Source organism: Spea bombifrons, chromosome 1, assembly GCF_027358695.1.
Source record: "Spea bombifrons isolate aSpeBom1 chromosome 1, aSpeBom1.2.pri, whole genome shotgun sequence".
In the NCBI taxonomy this organism is placed as follows: Eukaryota; Metazoa; Chordata; class Amphibia; order Anura; family Pelobatidae; genus Spea; species Spea bombifrons.
Genome location: NC_071087.1, coordinates 158,780,970 through 158,798,521, shown reverse-complemented (window position 1 = coordinate 158,798,521; position 17,552 = coordinate 158,780,970). Strand labels below are relative to the sequence as shown.

Sequence of the window (17,552 nt, the reverse complement as noted above, 5' to 3'; positions counted from 1 at the left end):
CGTCGGGCATATATATATATATATATATATATATATATATGGCACACATTAAAAGGTGTAAATTGCAGCTCAGAAACGGTTATTTATTTATTTTTTTACATTTATAATGCTGAGTTTGTAACTGGAAATGTCAACAAAGAAACCCAAAAATGATACACAAACATATAGTTCTGTAAAACAGGCAACCCAGTATATGTCGCCAGCGGCTTCCTGACACTTGCTATCCAGCAAAGCTGTCGTGTTTAGGATTTTTCACACAGGTTATGTTGTTATGGCAGAGAAGTTCAGATGCATCTCCAGATTACTACCTCATATCCTTCTCAACAACCAGAAGACAGCGTGGACCTCTGTACAGCCGAACATTCATGCAGATGTCTGCTGAGAAGTTTTAATTAAATTTTATTATAATATATATATATATATATATGATTTTTTTAAATTAGTCAACATTCTGGCGCCTAAAAACTCACCTCTGGGAGCAGATTTTTAAAAATTACATTACGCAAATGATTTTAACCTGTAGATAAAAGGGGTGTTTTACTAAAGTGAGGGGTCCAGCTCAGGGCTCAGCAGGCAGCTCCCTATCTTCCCTGCTTTAGACAGAGGCTGTCACCTTGCCAGCGAGGCAGCCTTAAATGTTGTAAATGTATATATTTTCAATAGCCATTAACAGGGAAGGCTCTTTAGCAGAGGGGCTGGTGTTGGAATTACAGATAAAATGATTAAGGACAGCTGAAAATCTGTAATTTAACTTTATTCATAAAAACAGGAATCCAACCATTCTAACAGCAAACTGTATTATGTTGCTTAATCTACTTTTGATAAAGGCATTAAAGTAGTATAATGCTACCCATGTTTGTAGCTTGGTAGATCATGGGGTTTATTTGTTAAAGTAGGATTTTCACTTTGTGATCTTGCTCTCCGGTATGAAGGGCCAACGCCAGCAAGCTTTTCCTGTAGGAAGGAAGGACTAAGCAATTTTATTGAATAAATCCACAATTAATATACTCATTAATTAGATAAGCGCAGACATGCTTCATTATAAGTTGACATGAATTCCAGAAACATAGCAATGGAAACTACAGAGATGATAAAATATAAAAAATAAAAAATAATATGGTCCAAAGAGCCTTAAAGTTATTTATTTAAATAAATATATATATTTATTTTATTTATGTGGAATGCGATATATTAAAATATACAAAGATTTCTTCATCCATCTACAGTAAATAAATCATTTTCCAAGTCTCTAAAGTCGGTGGCCATTCTTTCACTTTATAAATGTCGAGGTACAAGAAGAGCGAACTGCAAAGCCGGACCTTCACAAACTGTGTTAATCTGTCTCTTTATTGGGAATAACTTCTTGTTCTTGGGTAACATTTCCAGATTCCATTACTGTCCAGCTGCACAAGAAAAAAAATATAGAAAAATTTTCGGAAATGAAGAAATTAGGGTAAGCTTACAAATGGGTCATCTAGATATACAGTTAGCCCTTCACGTCTCTTTATTTAAAAAAATGCATTGAAAATGAAGTTCTAAACACTCGAGATCCGCAGATACAGTTTGATAAATACGAGTTATAGATTTAAGTATTTCTTTTAAATCTAAAAGCCCCCCCTGCACCATACTTCCCCTTGGTGAGCGGAGCAGCTTGGTCTTGCCCTTACCAGACTGATGACATTTTAATCAGCCTAACATTCCCTCGCTGCATTATGCTCTACCGTCTCTGCTGAAAGACCGTTCACTTACCTACCACCCTCTCAGGCAGAGCATGTATTCTGCACCAGCAGCGAATGTAAACCTAGTCAAAAAAGCCTCTTAGCGGTGATTCACGGGGAGGGTAATCAGACCCCCGAACTCAAAACAACAGAAAAAAAAGGTTAACAACACAGAACGTGTACGGCAGAGCAACACAGAATCTGACGGCTCAGAGTCTGCCCAACGTCCCTGCTTTATATGGTATTGTTGATGGAATATCATATGTGCCTATATCATATAACCATATAGTGTCAGCGTTGGTGTGTACGTGTGTATACGTATAGTGCTGGAGTCAGTCTGTGTGTGTCTATACTGCAGTATCAGTGTGTAAATGTATAGTGCAAGAGTCAGTATGTCTACTGTATTATAATACTATATTGCCATCAGGGGCATACCTGGAGTATTTGGCACCCGGGGCGGATCCTGTATGTGGCACCCCCCCCACACACACACTTTAAAACTACCTGGCCGAAACTGAATATGACCCCCCACACACACCATAAAAAAATCTAACACTTTTATTTAAAGTAAGTAACACACCAAAATAGGACAAACCAATTAAACAACGATATATATATATATATATATATATATATATATATATATAGAATTGTTAACAGCAATCACATTCCTATCATGCCCAGGCATACCCAGATTCCAGGAGGCACTCGCAGACTTGGCATGATAGGAGTATGATTGCCCTATCTACCCCTTCTCCCTATCTACCCCTCCTAACTATCTACCCTCTCCCTCTTTGAAGTTCACTTACCTTTCAGGAGTCCTGCGGTGGGGGTGCAAGGCCTCTGTCTCCCAGCTCTGCCACTGTATGGAACAGTATAGAGTGATGGGAGTTATGATGTACTTTAGAGCATAATTATATAATGAAAAATACATTGGAAATGGTACAGCATAACACCCATCACTCTCACACACTTACCAATCCACACATATACCAATCCACACACATACCAATCCACAAACACATACCAATCCACAAACACATACCAATCCACAAACACATACCAATCCACAAACACATACCAATCCACACACATACCAATCCACACACATACCAATCCACACATATACCAATCCACACACATACCAATCCACACACACACACCAATCCACACACACACACCAATCCACACACATACACCAATCCACACACATACACCAATCCACACACATACACCAATCCACACACATACACCAATCCACACACATACACCAATCCACACATATACCAATCCACACACATACACCAATCCACTCTCACTGTATGCTTTCCTACCTTTCCTCTTTTCTCCTTACAGCTCATTTTCCTGCTCTTCGCTCCTCTTCTTCTTCAGTTCTTCTGTCTTCTTCCGAGGGCACGGGGTTCAGAGGGCACGGACAGCGGTGGGCGCGGCTTCAGTGTTGTGCGCCGGGATCTGACAACAAACCCCGGCGCACAACAGCTGTTGCCGCGCGGATCGCAAGGGAGCGGTATCGGGAGATCCTTGAACCGGCTTAAAATCACTCAAGGGAGCCGGTGGTCTGTTAAAGACCTCCGATACCGCTCCCTTGCGAGCCTGCTCCTCCAGCGGCGGACATTACTGTCCGTCTCTGGAGGGGTGCCGGGTGCCGGCAAGTTGGCACCCCCCTGATGAGCGGCACCCGGTGCGGACAGCCCCCCTCGCCCCCCGCTGGGTACGCTACTGATTGCCATATCCAGTGTGTATGTGTGCATAGTGTTAGAGCGTGTGTTTTTATATATGGATAGTGTTAGCCAGTGTGTGTGTATGTTATTGCATAGTTTGTGCATGTGTTTAAGAATTTACCATAAGCATGTATAGTGTGTATGTCACAGTATGGCATTAGCACGAGTGTCTATATCAGCATATAGTGTGTGTATTGGTGTATGGTTTTAGCATGGTGTATGGCTTTACATGCGTGTAGAATGTGTGTTACTGCATGGTGTCACGAGTGTGTAAGTGTAAGAATAATGGTTAAACTTACAAGCTTGAGTCTTTTTGGAATAAAATACTCTTTGTACAGAGTGGTGCAGCACTGAAGAAAGGTGTGTTTTACCTTGTATTAATATCCTTTAACTGCAGACCATGGGGTAATAAATGAAAATAAAAAACGATTAGGAAGGAAAAGTTGGCCCCTAAATTTTTTGGATAAAAAACAGCCAATTATAAATGAAAAGCTATAAATAAATAATGTTTTACACGCTTCAGGCCATCAGGTGCTTAATTATAGTGGATACTAAATATTGTTATTAATATTTATTAGTTAACTTTCATTTTGAGGAGTAGAACTGTATATGGAGTTCCTTTACATTGGCGATCAAAAGGGGAACATTAATGAAAGCTGAGCCACATGCCTATTTTATATTTACCTAATACGCCATCACATAAAAACATTCTTTAATGATTTAAACGTTTAAAATCAGGGATCAACACAACTGAGTGGTATTTGTGCTGCAATAGTTCTTGTAACATTTAAAATTTAGAGATTAAGATGCAGGAATCAGGAATATTGTTTTACTGAATAAATATTTTTTACATTTGGGCTTCTGGATGTTATCGATGTGTGACGTGTAACGAGTAATATATAGCGAAATTATTTCAGGAGCCAAAAATAAATTCATCCATTGATATTAAAAAGAATAAAAAGCATATAAAGGCAGCCTGCGGATACAGAATGTTAGCCAAGGTCATCTGGTTCGCGGGGTGCGAACAACGGAACAACGCGACCAAGTGAACGGGAAACTGCAGACGGTATAATGAATGCTGTAAAGAATAATATTTCAGGGAATATCACAGTTAACGTGAATAATGTCCCCTAACGCTGGGTGGAAAACTCCAAAAAGACAATGACAGGTATAAGAAAGTTTCCCTATCAGTCATTTAATAACGTGGGGTTCCGCGGGCCCATAAGGGACGGACTAATACCCCCAAGCACTGGGCAGGACTGATGGATGCCATTGAATAATACCCCCGGCCCGCAAACCTCTAACAGTTCCACAAACATTTTATATAAAAGGTAGATCTAAAGAGCCGGTGCATGGAATTTGGGAAGAGATGGATCTAAAGATTCTCATCACACACCCCGCGGTGGGTTATATATAAAGATTATTTGGGTGCAAAGGTTGAAAAGTCCTATCACCATAGCAACGGACGAAACTTTCCTGTTGAATGGATCATTTCATTATTTATAATGATAATAAAACCACCTTTTTCGAGTCATTTTGTAAACAAGCAGTAACAGTTTTAGACAATTTAGCTGAGGCTCCTATCTGTACATAAACAAAGCGCGCTGTTTAGGGCCACGGCTGACGCCCCTCATGTTAGTGGTACAGGAGATTTTTAATCCAATAAACCTAAAGAAAAGAATCAAAATCTACTTCCATAAAGTGTGAGTAACGCCCACCATACACGCAGTGCACACAGTCATTGAGCCCCCATAAACCCACCCGTTGCAGGCTGAACCCACACATTTCCCCTGCTGGCGTCATATGACCCCCAAAATAAACTCCAAGTCTGGCTGCATCTCACAGGAGAGTCACAGCGAGGTCTCCGCAAGAGACAGATCTGACCGGAGGTGACGGCATTACAGGGAGTCTCTGCAGAACCTGCATGTCTCACCTGTCGCCCCAACACTCTCACTGCCCGCCCTCTCCCTGTCTCCCCAACACTCTCACTGCCCGCCCCCCCTCTCTGTCACCACAACACTCTCACTGCCCTCCCTGTCACCCCAACACTCACACTTCCCGCCCTCTCCCTGTCACCCCAACACTCACACTGCCCGCCCCCTCTCTCTGTCACCCCAACACTCTCACTGCCCGCACTCGCCCTATCACCTGAACGGTCTCTCTCCCTGTCCCCTCCGGTCACTTGCATCATATGCTTTCTGTGCCGTCTCCTCCCGTTTCCTCCACTCACCAGTGTTGGGGAACCTCCTGTCACATCCTCTCAGCTGCCATCACTGCGCGTCCAGATCGCTGTCACCGAGACCACGTGACTCCGCCTGCGCTGTGACGCCCTCCATCGGGGGGGCGGAGTCTGCGAAACTGACGCTAAGAGAGCTGAGCCAACAGGGCGTTCTGTGAAATATTCATGTGTATAGGTAGGCGTAGTTTATCAGGCTATGGGCGGTATCTTAGTATGTAGGCGTGTCTCTGTGGTATCCCTTTTGCTTAGAGCCGGTAAGGCAGACGATGTACGGTAGACGTGCGTTGATCGCGGAACCTCCGCAAACAGTGAGACAGTTTAACAATATCCGTTATGTCTCTAGTTTTCAGAACAAAAACCCGGTAATAAACACACAAGCACACATTACAATCTTTAATAAATTTTTAACTATTTATCTGCCTCATGGGAGATTGTTTTTTTTGCTTTCCAGCAGGCTGATCAGCAACTCTCATGTCTTATGATGTCATAGTACTGACTGACATTTCTGTAATAAACTCCTGCACACAGTCTCAGCCCTAATCTTCTACACATGTATGTGCAGGGAGCCCAACATATTTGTAGCTCTCTCTAACACCTGTATTACGGATCTTTCAGGTAAAGCACATTAGAACACATTTTAACATTCATCTTACACACCGCCTAAAACATACAAACACCGCTTAACATCATACTCCGTGACAGGGGGTTACGGGCAGCGATGGAGACTGATAAGGTGCAGTGCGCAGCAGTTTAAGGCGGCCGTCAGTTACTTTAGCCAGTGTGAGAATGATTTGGAGGGGTAGAGGGAGTGATGGTGTGAGGATAATAATGGAAAACCTCATACATATATCTTTAGACAAAAACGTGAGGTCTCTTAAATATATAGAATACATGTATAAGAATAAAAACATGGAAATGTCATATGAAGTTCTGGTAACGTGACATGTCTAATGCTATCTCTGCGATTAATGCTATATCCATGTGTAATGATTTGTCCATATTTTATTTTGTGTCCATGTGTAATGCTATCTCTGTGTGTAATGCTATATATACATGTTTAATGCTGTATCCATATTTAACCCCTTCATGATTAAGCACGTACATGTATGGGCTCACAATGCATTGGTTTTAAAGGGTTTAAGTACAACCCTTTGTCTTAAGAGGTTAATGCTATGTCTATGTTTAATATCATATCCATGTGTAATGCTATCTCCATGTGTAATAGGATATCCATGTTTAATGCTATGTCCATGTTTAATGGTATGTCCATGTGTAATGCCGTGTCCATGTGTGTCAGGAGACAGCTGTAGTAGATATACACAGCGGTGTCCGGTATGCAAGACAAGTCCCAAAAAGCGAAGTCAGGATCTAGCCATAGTCCGTACACGGTAGGGTCACTGAGTCCAAAGAGTCGGTGAGTCTGGCGCACAGGAATTAAGGTAGGTTGGCAGAGTCCAAGGAGTGGACATGTTTAATGCTATCTCCATGTCTAATACTATCTCAATGTATAATGCTATGTCCATGTGTAATGATTTGTCCATGTTTAATGTTATATTCATGTGTAATGCTATGGCCATATTTTTTTTGTGTCCATGTTCAATGCTATAGACATGTGTAATGATATATCCATGTTTCATGCTATATTCATGTGTAATGCTTTATCCATGTTTAATGCTATATCCATGTTTAATGCTATATCCATATTTAGCCCCTTCAGGATAAAGCACGTACATGTACAGGCTCACAATGCATTGGTTTTAAAGGGTTTAAGTACAACCCTTTGTCCTTAAGGGGTTAATGCTATGTGTATGTTAAATGTTATCTCTATTTGTAATGTTTTATCCATGTTTATTGTTATTTCTAAGATTTTGTGTTTTGGGGGCGTTCTGGAGTGTCGGAGCCGGTCAGCTGGCCGAAGTATCGCCCGGATTGTATTAATTGCGAGGTGCAGAAAGTACATGTTTGAAATTTAGTTTTATTTGTTATACTCCGTGTTTCAGAGTATATGAAAGGTGTCACGGTGTATGATGTCACCAAGGCAGAGACTGTATTGTGAGGTCACACCCACTTACAGCCATCCAGAGTTTTATAGAATTGAAGATACAAAAACCAAAAGTGTGTTTTGTTTCCTTCATTTATTGGGATTGTCTTTGGAAACAAGAGTTTGGGAGTCACTTGGCCGGGGCACTGTCCATCCTTCAATTCATCCAGTCTGGGGTTACAAAGGTAAAGCCAGACAGGCCCTTTTTACTGGATGATGAGGAAATGTCCTCCGGGGTCCGCAGAATTGACGGAATATTGCGGAGGTTCTTCTGCTGGAGATCTGATCTTAATTCCAGCCGGTACGGGGGAGTTGCACGTCGGCTCTCTATGTCGTCCCACTTGATGCTTTGAAAGAACGAATGCCGCCTGATGTCTCCTTTCACCCCGAGGCGACGCTGAGGGTCCTTCTTCAGGAGATGCTTTAAGATGTCCAGACCTTTCTTGCTCAGCTTTTTGGTATAGCGGGGGTTGCCATGCACGATATGAAGGAAATGTGTCCTCCTGCAATCGCCCGCAAAGAAAGGGTAATTTCCGTTCAGCATGCGGAAGAGCATCACCCCGAAGGACCACCAGTCCACGGCAACGCCATATGCTTGCTTGAGATGTACTTCTGGGGCCATGTAGGCAAATGTGCCGCAAATTCCTGTGGTCTGTGCGGTCCCGAAAATATTTTCTGCAACACACCCAAAATCGCAGAGCTTTACATGGGCCTCTCCATCAAGCAAGATGTTACTTGGCTTCAAGTCGCGATGTATTATTCCCCGAGAGTGGAGGAACTGGATGCCGCACACCATTTCTGCTGCATAAAAGGCAGAGGCGGTCTCGGTGAAGGAGCCCAACCTCCGCAGATATGACTCGAGGCTCCCTCCAGCCATATACTCCATGAGAAGGACTGCGCATCTCTGTGTTTGGAAGGCTGCGTATCCATGGCACAGGAATGGGCTGTTCCGAGCCACCTCCAGAATCCTCCTCTCTCTTATTATGTATTCAGTCTTCATGGCCTTCTTTTTGATGACCTTAACCGCTACCGGGGAGTCCCTGGTAGGGACAGAAGCCAAAACAACCTTTCCAAAGGCTCCTTGTCCCAGCATGGAATGGAAGGTGAAGCCGGAGACTGTCATGGGGAGAAGGTTCCTAAATCTTTTAGCAGGAACAATACTCTCCTCCTGACTCCTGCGTCTTTTGATGGGAAACTTTCCCTTCACCAGCATGCGTTGCTTCAGGTGTTCGCGTCCTTTTTGTCCCTCCTGCTGCCCCAGATCTTTGATGCCATCATCTCTGTCATTAGCAGTTACTCTCCTCCTCTTCCTTTCTCTGTATCTTTCTTCCTCTGAACTGCTATTCTCTCTCTTTCTTTTGAGTATGACTCTACTGGCCAAGTGCTCCGTGCTTTCATCTCTCCTCCTCGTCCGCCTTACAGCGTTTGTGAAAGCTGATCTTACTCTTTTGCAGAATGTTCTCAGTTTTCTGGGGCAGCATCTCTTTAAACTCCACCGAAGTCCAGAAAGAAGGCAGCAATCCTGCACAGGGCTAGATTTGCTTTTCTTCTCCATAACCGTTTGAAATAGTTGGTAGCAACACTTTAAGTTCGCTATGGAATAGCACCTTGAAGTGTCGAGCGCCCAACTGCACTAAAGGGAAAGAGGAGCGGCTTGCAGCTTTATAGGCACATTCCGATGATGTCACAGAGACCGATGATGTCACAGACACCAATGATGTCGCAGAGACCTATGATGTCACAGACACCGATGATGTCACAATTCTGGTTTCTGGTTTGCCAACAGTGACCATGAATGACTATGAATTCCGTTTCATGGGCAGATTTCAATGTATTATTAGTTTTCATTTATTATTTTCTGTATTTCACTAGAAGCACAAACACTGCTTAGGTTTGGTAACAGCTGATATCCCTTGTTTATTAAAACTGTTATTAATTCAGACTAATTAATCACAAAAGAAGAAAACTGACAATATGGAGAAAAAACAATCCTAAATCTCATAAAAAACTGATCATGAAATATGAAAATGTTGTTCCTAAAATCCATGATATAATAAGACACATTGTACAGCGCTGCAGAATATGATGGCGCTATAAAAATCAACAATAATAATAACACATTGTACAGTGTGGCGGTATATGATGGTGCTATATAAATCAATAATAACAACACACATTGTACAGCACTGCGGAGTATGATGGCGCTATATAAATAATGATAAAACACATTGCACAGTGCTGCAGAATAGGATGGCGATATATAAATAATAATAACACACATTGTACAGTGCTGTGGAATATGATGGCGCTATATACAGGGCCGGACTGGGACTGAAAAGCAGCCCTGGAAAAATTTGGAGAGCAGCCCCATATAGTTTATCTCACGGTGAAGCTCTTATACCCACACTCACCCCTTATACACACCCGACTCACACTATGTGCCATTCTTTTTATCTCATTATTTGTATTAAAATGCCAGAAAGCAAAAGTGTTAAAAGGCCCTAATAAATGAAATACATTACACATAATGGGATCAAAACATTTACTACTGCGAACATTTTTAGATGAAAGAGTTCCATTTTATTCAGTGGAACAAAACACTGATCACATTATTCTTCACGATATTCTGGTAAGAAACTTTTATTTCTTTATTAATTCATGTAGACTATTTTTTTCCATATTTAATAAAAGCTATGATTGAGACATGTTTGGTTTTTATTTCCTTTCATTTGGCAACCTACCCCCGAGTTATGCACCTCTGCCCCCAGGCTTGCCACTCTGCCCCCCTGATATGCCTTCTAACCCCCTATATGCCACTCTGCCTCCAGAAATGCCTTATACCCCCTATATGCCACTCTGTCCCATGATATGCCTTCTAACCCCCTATATGCCACTCTGCCATATAGGGGGTTAAAAGGCATATCATGGGACAGAGTGGCATTTAGTGGGTATAAGGCATTCATGGAGGCAGAGTGGCATGAAGGGGGTTAAAAGGCATATCATGGGGCACTCTGCCTCCAGAAAAGCCTTATGCCCCCTATATGCCACTCTGCCTCCCTGATATGCTTTATACCCTCCTATATGCCACTCTGCCCCATAATATGCCTTTTAATCCCCTATATGCCACTCTGCCTCCAGAAATGCCTTTTACTCCCTATGTCACTCTGCCTCCAGAAATGCCTTATACCCCCCATATGCCACTCTGCCTCCCTGATATGCCTCAACCCTCCTATATGCCACTCTGTCCCATGATATGCCTTCTAACCCCCTATATGCCACTCTGCCATATAGGAGGTTAAAAGGCATATCATGGGACATTTTTGTTTACTTTATATGGCAAGCCGATCCAGCTTGCCATATTAAATAAAAAATAATATATGCCACTCTGTCCCATGATATGCCTTCTAACCCCCTATATGCCACTCCGCCATATAGGGGGTTAAAACGCATATCATGGGACAGAGTGGCATTTGGGGGGTATAAGGCATTTCTGGAGGCAGAGTGGCATGAAGGGGGTTAAAAGGCATATCATGGGGCACTCTGCCTCCAGAAAAGCCTTATGCCCCCTATATGCCACTCTGCCTCCCCGATATGCTTTATACCCTCCTATATGCTCCTCTGCCCCATGATATACCTTTTAACCCCCTTTATGCCACTCTGCCTCCAGATATGCCTTTTGACCCCCTATATGTCACTCTGACATATAGGGGGTTAAAAGGCATATCATGGGACAGAGTGGCATATAGGGGGGTAAAAGGCATTTCTGGAGGCAGAGTGGGACACACTTACATACACACACATGCCGATTTTTTTTTGTTTTTAACAAATACAAAAAACATACAGTACAAAAAATACATTATTTTACTCACCTTCTACTTCTCTTGACTTCCTGGTAGCTGCACACTGCTCTCCTCTATGCTGACAGGATGCCACTGACCTGGCATCCGGTGCTGCAGCAGTCTGAGCGCGAGGGGGCGGAGCTTCCACCTCACGCTGCTCCCATCACTATGCAGCCATCAGACTGCTGGGATGTAATCTAAACGGCCGGTGCGTGCTGATGCCGCCGGCCGGCTCTGCTTTAACACTTTTTTTTTTTATTATTTATATGGTAAGCTGGATCGGCTTGCCATATAAAGTAAAAAAAAAAGTATTAAAGCAGAGGCGGCCGGCGGCATCAGCAAGCACCGGCCGTTTAGATTACATTCCCAGCAATCTGATGGCCGCATAGTGATGGGAGCAGCGTGAGGGGTGAAAGGTCAGTGCGAGGGGGCGGAGCTTTCACCCCTCACACTGCTCCCATCACTAGACGGCCATCGCACACGGCTGCTGGGTGCTGATGCCGGCCGGCCGCATCAGCACCCAGCGGCCGCTTTGATTAGATTTCGGGCAGCCTGGGGGGCAGCTCAGCGGCTGTCTTCATGGCCGCCCAGCCCACGGACCTTCCGGCCCACCGGGAAATTTCCCGGTATCCCGGTGGGCCAGTCCGGCCCTGGCTATATAAATAAGAGTCGGCGGGTCTGGCACACAGGAATGAAAGTAGAAACATAGAAACATAGAAAGTGACGGCAGATAAGAACCAGCAGGCCCATCCAGTCTGCCCAACCTCTGAGTACTTTCCTTTAGTACTTGCCCTTATCCTATATCTAGCTTGGCCTTATGCTTATCCCATGCTTGCTTAAATGACTTTACCGTATTAACATCTACCACTTCTGCTGGAAGGCTATTCCATGCGTCCACTACCCTTTCCGTATAGTAATATTTTCTGATGTTACCACTAAACCTTTGCCCCTCTAGTTTATGGTTGTGTCCTCTTGTTGTGGTAGTATTTCTCCTTTTAACCCCTTAAGGACCGGGCTCATTTTTTTCTTTTTTTACCCTGTGGGACCGAGGCTGTTTTAACACTTTTGTGGTGCTTGTGTTCAGCTGTTCAGCCAATGAGTCAACGGTTCTGGCTCACAGAAATCAAGGTAGGTGAGCAGAGTCCGAGGAGTTGGCGGTTCTGGCGCACAAGAATCAAGGTAGGTGAGCAGAGTCCAAGGAGTTGGCGGGTCTGGCGCACAGGAATCAAGGTAGGTGAGCAGAGTCCAATGAGTCGGCGGGTCTGGCGCACAGGAATCAAGGTAGGTGAGCAGAGTCCAAACAGTCGGCGGGTCTGGCGCACAGGAATCAAGGTAGGTGAGCAGAGTCCAAGGAGCAGGCGGGTCTGGAACACAGGAATCAAGGTAGGTGAGCTGAGTCCAAGGAGTCGACGCACAGGAATTAAGGTAAGTGAGCAGAGTCCAAGGAGTCAGCGCACAGGAATTAAGGTAAGTGAGCTGAGTCCAAGGAGTCAGCGCACAGGAATGAAGGTAAGTGAGCAGAGTCCAGGGTCTGACGCACCGGAATTAAGGTAGGTGAGCAGAGTCCAAGGAGTTGCCGGTCCTGGCGCACAGGAATCAAGGTAGGTTAGCAGAATCCAAGGAGTAGGCGCACAGGAATCAAGGTAGGTGAGCAGAGTCCAAGGAGTCAGCACACAGGAATTAAGGTAGGTGAGCAGAGTCCAAGTAGTCGCGCACAGGAATCAAGGTAGGTGAGCAGAGTCCAAGGAGTCGGCGCACAGGAATCAAGCTAGGTGATGTTACGGTCAGGTAGACGAGGGATCCAACAATGCAGGTAAGCACAGCTAAAGAAAGTCCAGAACACAGTCCGAGGTCGAGGGCAACAGCAGGCAGTAAGGTCAAAAAACAATCCGAGGTCAGGGCAGGTAGATCAGGTGCAAAAACGGTAAACAGGTCCGGGTTCGTAGGCAGGCAGAGAAGAATCGTGTGGGACGGAGGTGGGGTTGCCGGTGCCCGGCGAGCCGGCGTGAGCAGCCGAAGAGCGAGCCGTGGCGGCGGCGGCGCGCGTGACAGGTGAGCAGAGTCCAAGGAGTCGACGCAGAGGAATCAAGGTAAGTGAGCTGAGTCCAAGGAATCATGCACAGTGATCAAGATAGGTGAGCAAAGCCCAAGGAGTCGGCGGGTCTATAGCACAGGAATCAAGGTATGTGAGCAGAGTGCAAAGAGTCGGCGGGTCTGGAGCACAGGAAACAAGGAAGGTGAGCAGAGTACAGGGTCTGACGCACAGGAATCAAGGTAGGTGAGCAGAGTCCAAGGAGTCGGAGGGTCTGGCGCACAGGAATTAAGGTAGGTGAGCAGAGTCCCATGAGTTGATGGGTCTGGCGCACAGGAAACAAGGTCGGTGAGCAGAGTCCAAGGAGTTGGCGGGTCTGGCGCACAGGAATCAAGGTAGGTAAGCAGAGTCCAATGGCCCTGCGCCCAGGAATCAAGGTAGGTGAGCAGAGTCCAAGGAATCGCCAGAATCGTCAGAAAAAACTTTTTATATTGATTTAATCCTTACGAATTTTGAGTTCATTTTCTCCTGAGTAAGCCAGTTTCTACTGGCTAAACGCGTAGAGAAATTGAGAAGAAAGTGATTTTACCGTGTTCAGGACTTTTCTGACTTACACAGGCGCATATGCATAACAATTTGGTTATGCCATCATGGCTGTAAGTGCATTCTAACCTTTTTAACATCATTTGTACGAGGATACTGCACCATCCTCGTTTACGTCTGTTTTGTAGATTTTATATGAAGATATTAAAGAAACGTGCTTTTTGAAATTTGAAGACTTCCAGCGTTTGTGAGTGCATTTTCATTGATATCACCACTGAGATGGTGCACAGGAATCAAGGTAGGTGAGCGTTTACCACAAACCCGGTAATAAGCACACAACAGCCGGGAATTCATAAAACTATTTATTACACATAAACACACATTACAATCTTTAATAATGTTTTAACTATTTATGTGCCTCGTGGGAGATTATTTCATGGGTATCCAGCAGGCTGATCTCCAGCAACTCTCATCATCCTCATCCAGGTTTTGACCTGATGATGTCTCCATAAATATCGGAGCGGAGGACGGATAACTACCTGCTGCCACCCAGTGATGTATTTACCTTCAGGCCGAAGTGGGGTAGTAGTTACCGCTTCCCGGCCTTTTGGCTAAGATTAAGTGAGTACGTGTGAGAGGGAAAGCTGGTTCGTCTGGCCTTAGAGGGCTGGTTTAGCATGAAGCCCCAAGGTTGCAATTTGTCCCCATTCTTTGGTCTTAGACGGCGCACTGCGCACGATGGTGGTGTGTGCGGTTAAGCGCACTAGCCTAAGGGCTGGGGCTTCCTTGGGGAGCACTTTTATATATAGCTTTTTTTGTGCACGATTGCAGTTTTTTTTGTTTTGGAAGATCCAGTCCTCCTGCAGGCCTTATGGCCGGGGAGGGAGGTAGGGGCCGCGTATCCCTTATTGGGTCCGACCCCCAAAGAATACTAAGAGGGGGGCCTGAAGTTCACCGCGGCCTTAAAGGCACATTGGCACTTTTTTGTTTTTTCACTGCGGAGTCACTGACCTGCCTGCCGCCCCATCCCCTGCTTACTTTAGGGGGTTCAGGGTATGACATATCCCGGCGCCCCACTTTTGAAGGATGCAAGGAAACTGTGGAGGCCTGTGCCTAGGCCAGAACCCGTCGCTGTGCCCCTCTCTGCTTTGTATTATATACAGGGACCGGCTCCCTGGTATATGTACAGGAATTGCTGGCAATCTATAGTATTAACTATTCCTCATCTCCATATTGTCCTTAAAATTTGGGTTTAACACAAATACAAAGTACAGTTAAAAAAGAAACCGGTTATATCCGGCAGCAGCATGATCTTCCCCCTGGAAATGAGAGATGGAACAGTGATGTCTTGTGATGTCATAGTTCTGACACACAGACGCTCCTGCTTACAGACACGGCGAGAGCCCAACATATAAACAGGTCTCTGTAACACACATACACGATTCATCTTCCAGAGAAAACATATATGTAGCTCTCTAACACATGTATTACTGATCTTTAGGCAAAACAGAAATAATAACAATCACACCAATAACACGCACCGCCTCAAACACGGAGACATACAGAGGAAGAGCGTAGCGGATGCCGAAAACCCTAAACAACTGAAAACAGCATCATAGAGGCATTAGTTTTATCAGGCCGCCATACAAAGTGAGTACATTTTTAATACTAGCGATATCCAGCTATTTATGGGGCCATCTGTCACGTCTCTAGTTTGTATTTTTGGGTAATGAGAACATGGACCAACCTGCTAGCATTCTAATATTTTATATCACGCTTTTCTACCCAATAAAATACATTTAGAGAATGCTGTTTGTAATAGTTTTAATCAGGGTTTAGGAACGTGGGATCATCTGAATAAGATATGTCAATTTTGAGAGAATATTGTCTTTAATAGAATTTATTCTTCCTCACCAGTTAATCTCCAGCGTTTTCCACTCTTTTAGATTTTTATTTGTTTGTTGGAGTTGTGGTAGGAAGTTATCTTCCAGCACTTATTTAAGATATGTATTCCTAGGTGTTTAATGTCATCTTTAGCCCGGGTGAAAAGTTTGTTTATCAAGTTGCATTTCACATGGTTTGGGATGTTTTTCTAAATGGAGCTTGTATTCTGAATATATGGCGTATTCGTCTATAGCTTTCACTATTTCTTATACCGGGTTCTCCAGATTTCCCTTGGCGATTAGTATATCATCGGCATAAAGGCTCCGCGTGTGCAGTAGTGAAGCATTTGATGCTAGGGTTTTCTCTATTCGAGATGGCCAAGGGTCCCAATGAGAGAAAATATAAGAGCGGTGATGAGGAGAAACCTGATCCCGTTACTCTAGCAGTAGGGATAGTATATAAAGCCTTGATAGCGTCTATCATTCTAGCATTAAATCCAAAGGTTTCCAGAGATTTTAAGAGGAGATCCCATCTGAATCTGTCAAAGGCTAAAGTCTAATGTGTCTATTACTCTTCTTCTATTATTCACTGAAACCTACTTGGTCTGAATGAATCAACGACTGAATTATAATTTTCATTCCATCTGCTAATACTGCTGTATAAATCTTGTTATTTAGTATCTGTTCATTAGTTACTTTTGATCTTTTATCTTTAAAATATTCCTCGGTGAAGTATTGATAGGAGATTGTACAGAGTTTGCTAAAAAAAAAATTAAAACGTAGGCCGATTTTATCAGGGTTCATAACTTTTTTATCAGTATCTATAATTTTAGTGATTAACCTATTTGCTGTTTTCTTTTTTTAATTTTATTTCTGATTAATTTATTGACCTTATTCCCTTTATAGCAACACTTGCTTTTAGAAAATGTCACAGTTTTGTTAACTCTGTGTATTAAATGAGCATTGCCAGATTTTTCTGTTAGATAAGTCCGCAGTTAGGTTTGCTTTATTTTGTTTATTTAATCTATACAGTAATATATAGAGATCTAGAGGATCAGGTGTTATTTACATTGTACAGTGCTATGGAGTATGGTGGCGATGTATAAATAATAATAAAATACATTTTACAGCGGAGTATGATAGCGCTATATAAATCAATAATAATAACACACATTGTACAGTGCTGCGGAATATGATGGCGATATATATAAATAATAACACACTGTACAACGCTACGGAATATTGTGGCACTATATAAATCAATAATAATAATAACACACATTGTAAAACGCTGCGGAATATGGTGGCGCTATATAAATGATAATATTAACAGACATTGTACAGCACGGCGGAATATGGTGGCTCTATATAAGTAGTAATAATGTGTAAATAAATGGTAATTATAGCGAAAGGTCTCTAGAGGTCACTTGTCTTCTCCATCTAATAATTGATAATCCAGCTCATAGGATGTGGCTGTGTTGCTGGAAATGAAAGGGTTACTGTGGGCATTTATTT

The 17,552-nt window shown here is 43.4% G+C and overlaps 1 long non-coding RNA gene across 1 annotated transcript; it reads right to left on the bottom strand.

The window, feature by feature from the left end:
* Positions 1-1,137: 1,137 nt before the first annotated feature.
* LOC128475936 (uncharacterized) lies at positions 1,138-5,735 on the bottom strand. The gene is made up of 2 exons (XR_008346979.1): positions 5,691-5,735; positions 1,138-1,403 (listed from the first exon to the last, which is right to left on the bottom strand). It is a non-coding gene; the product is annotated as an uncharacterized LOC128475936 (long non-coding RNA).
* Positions 5,736-17,552: the final 11,817 nt, after the last annotated feature.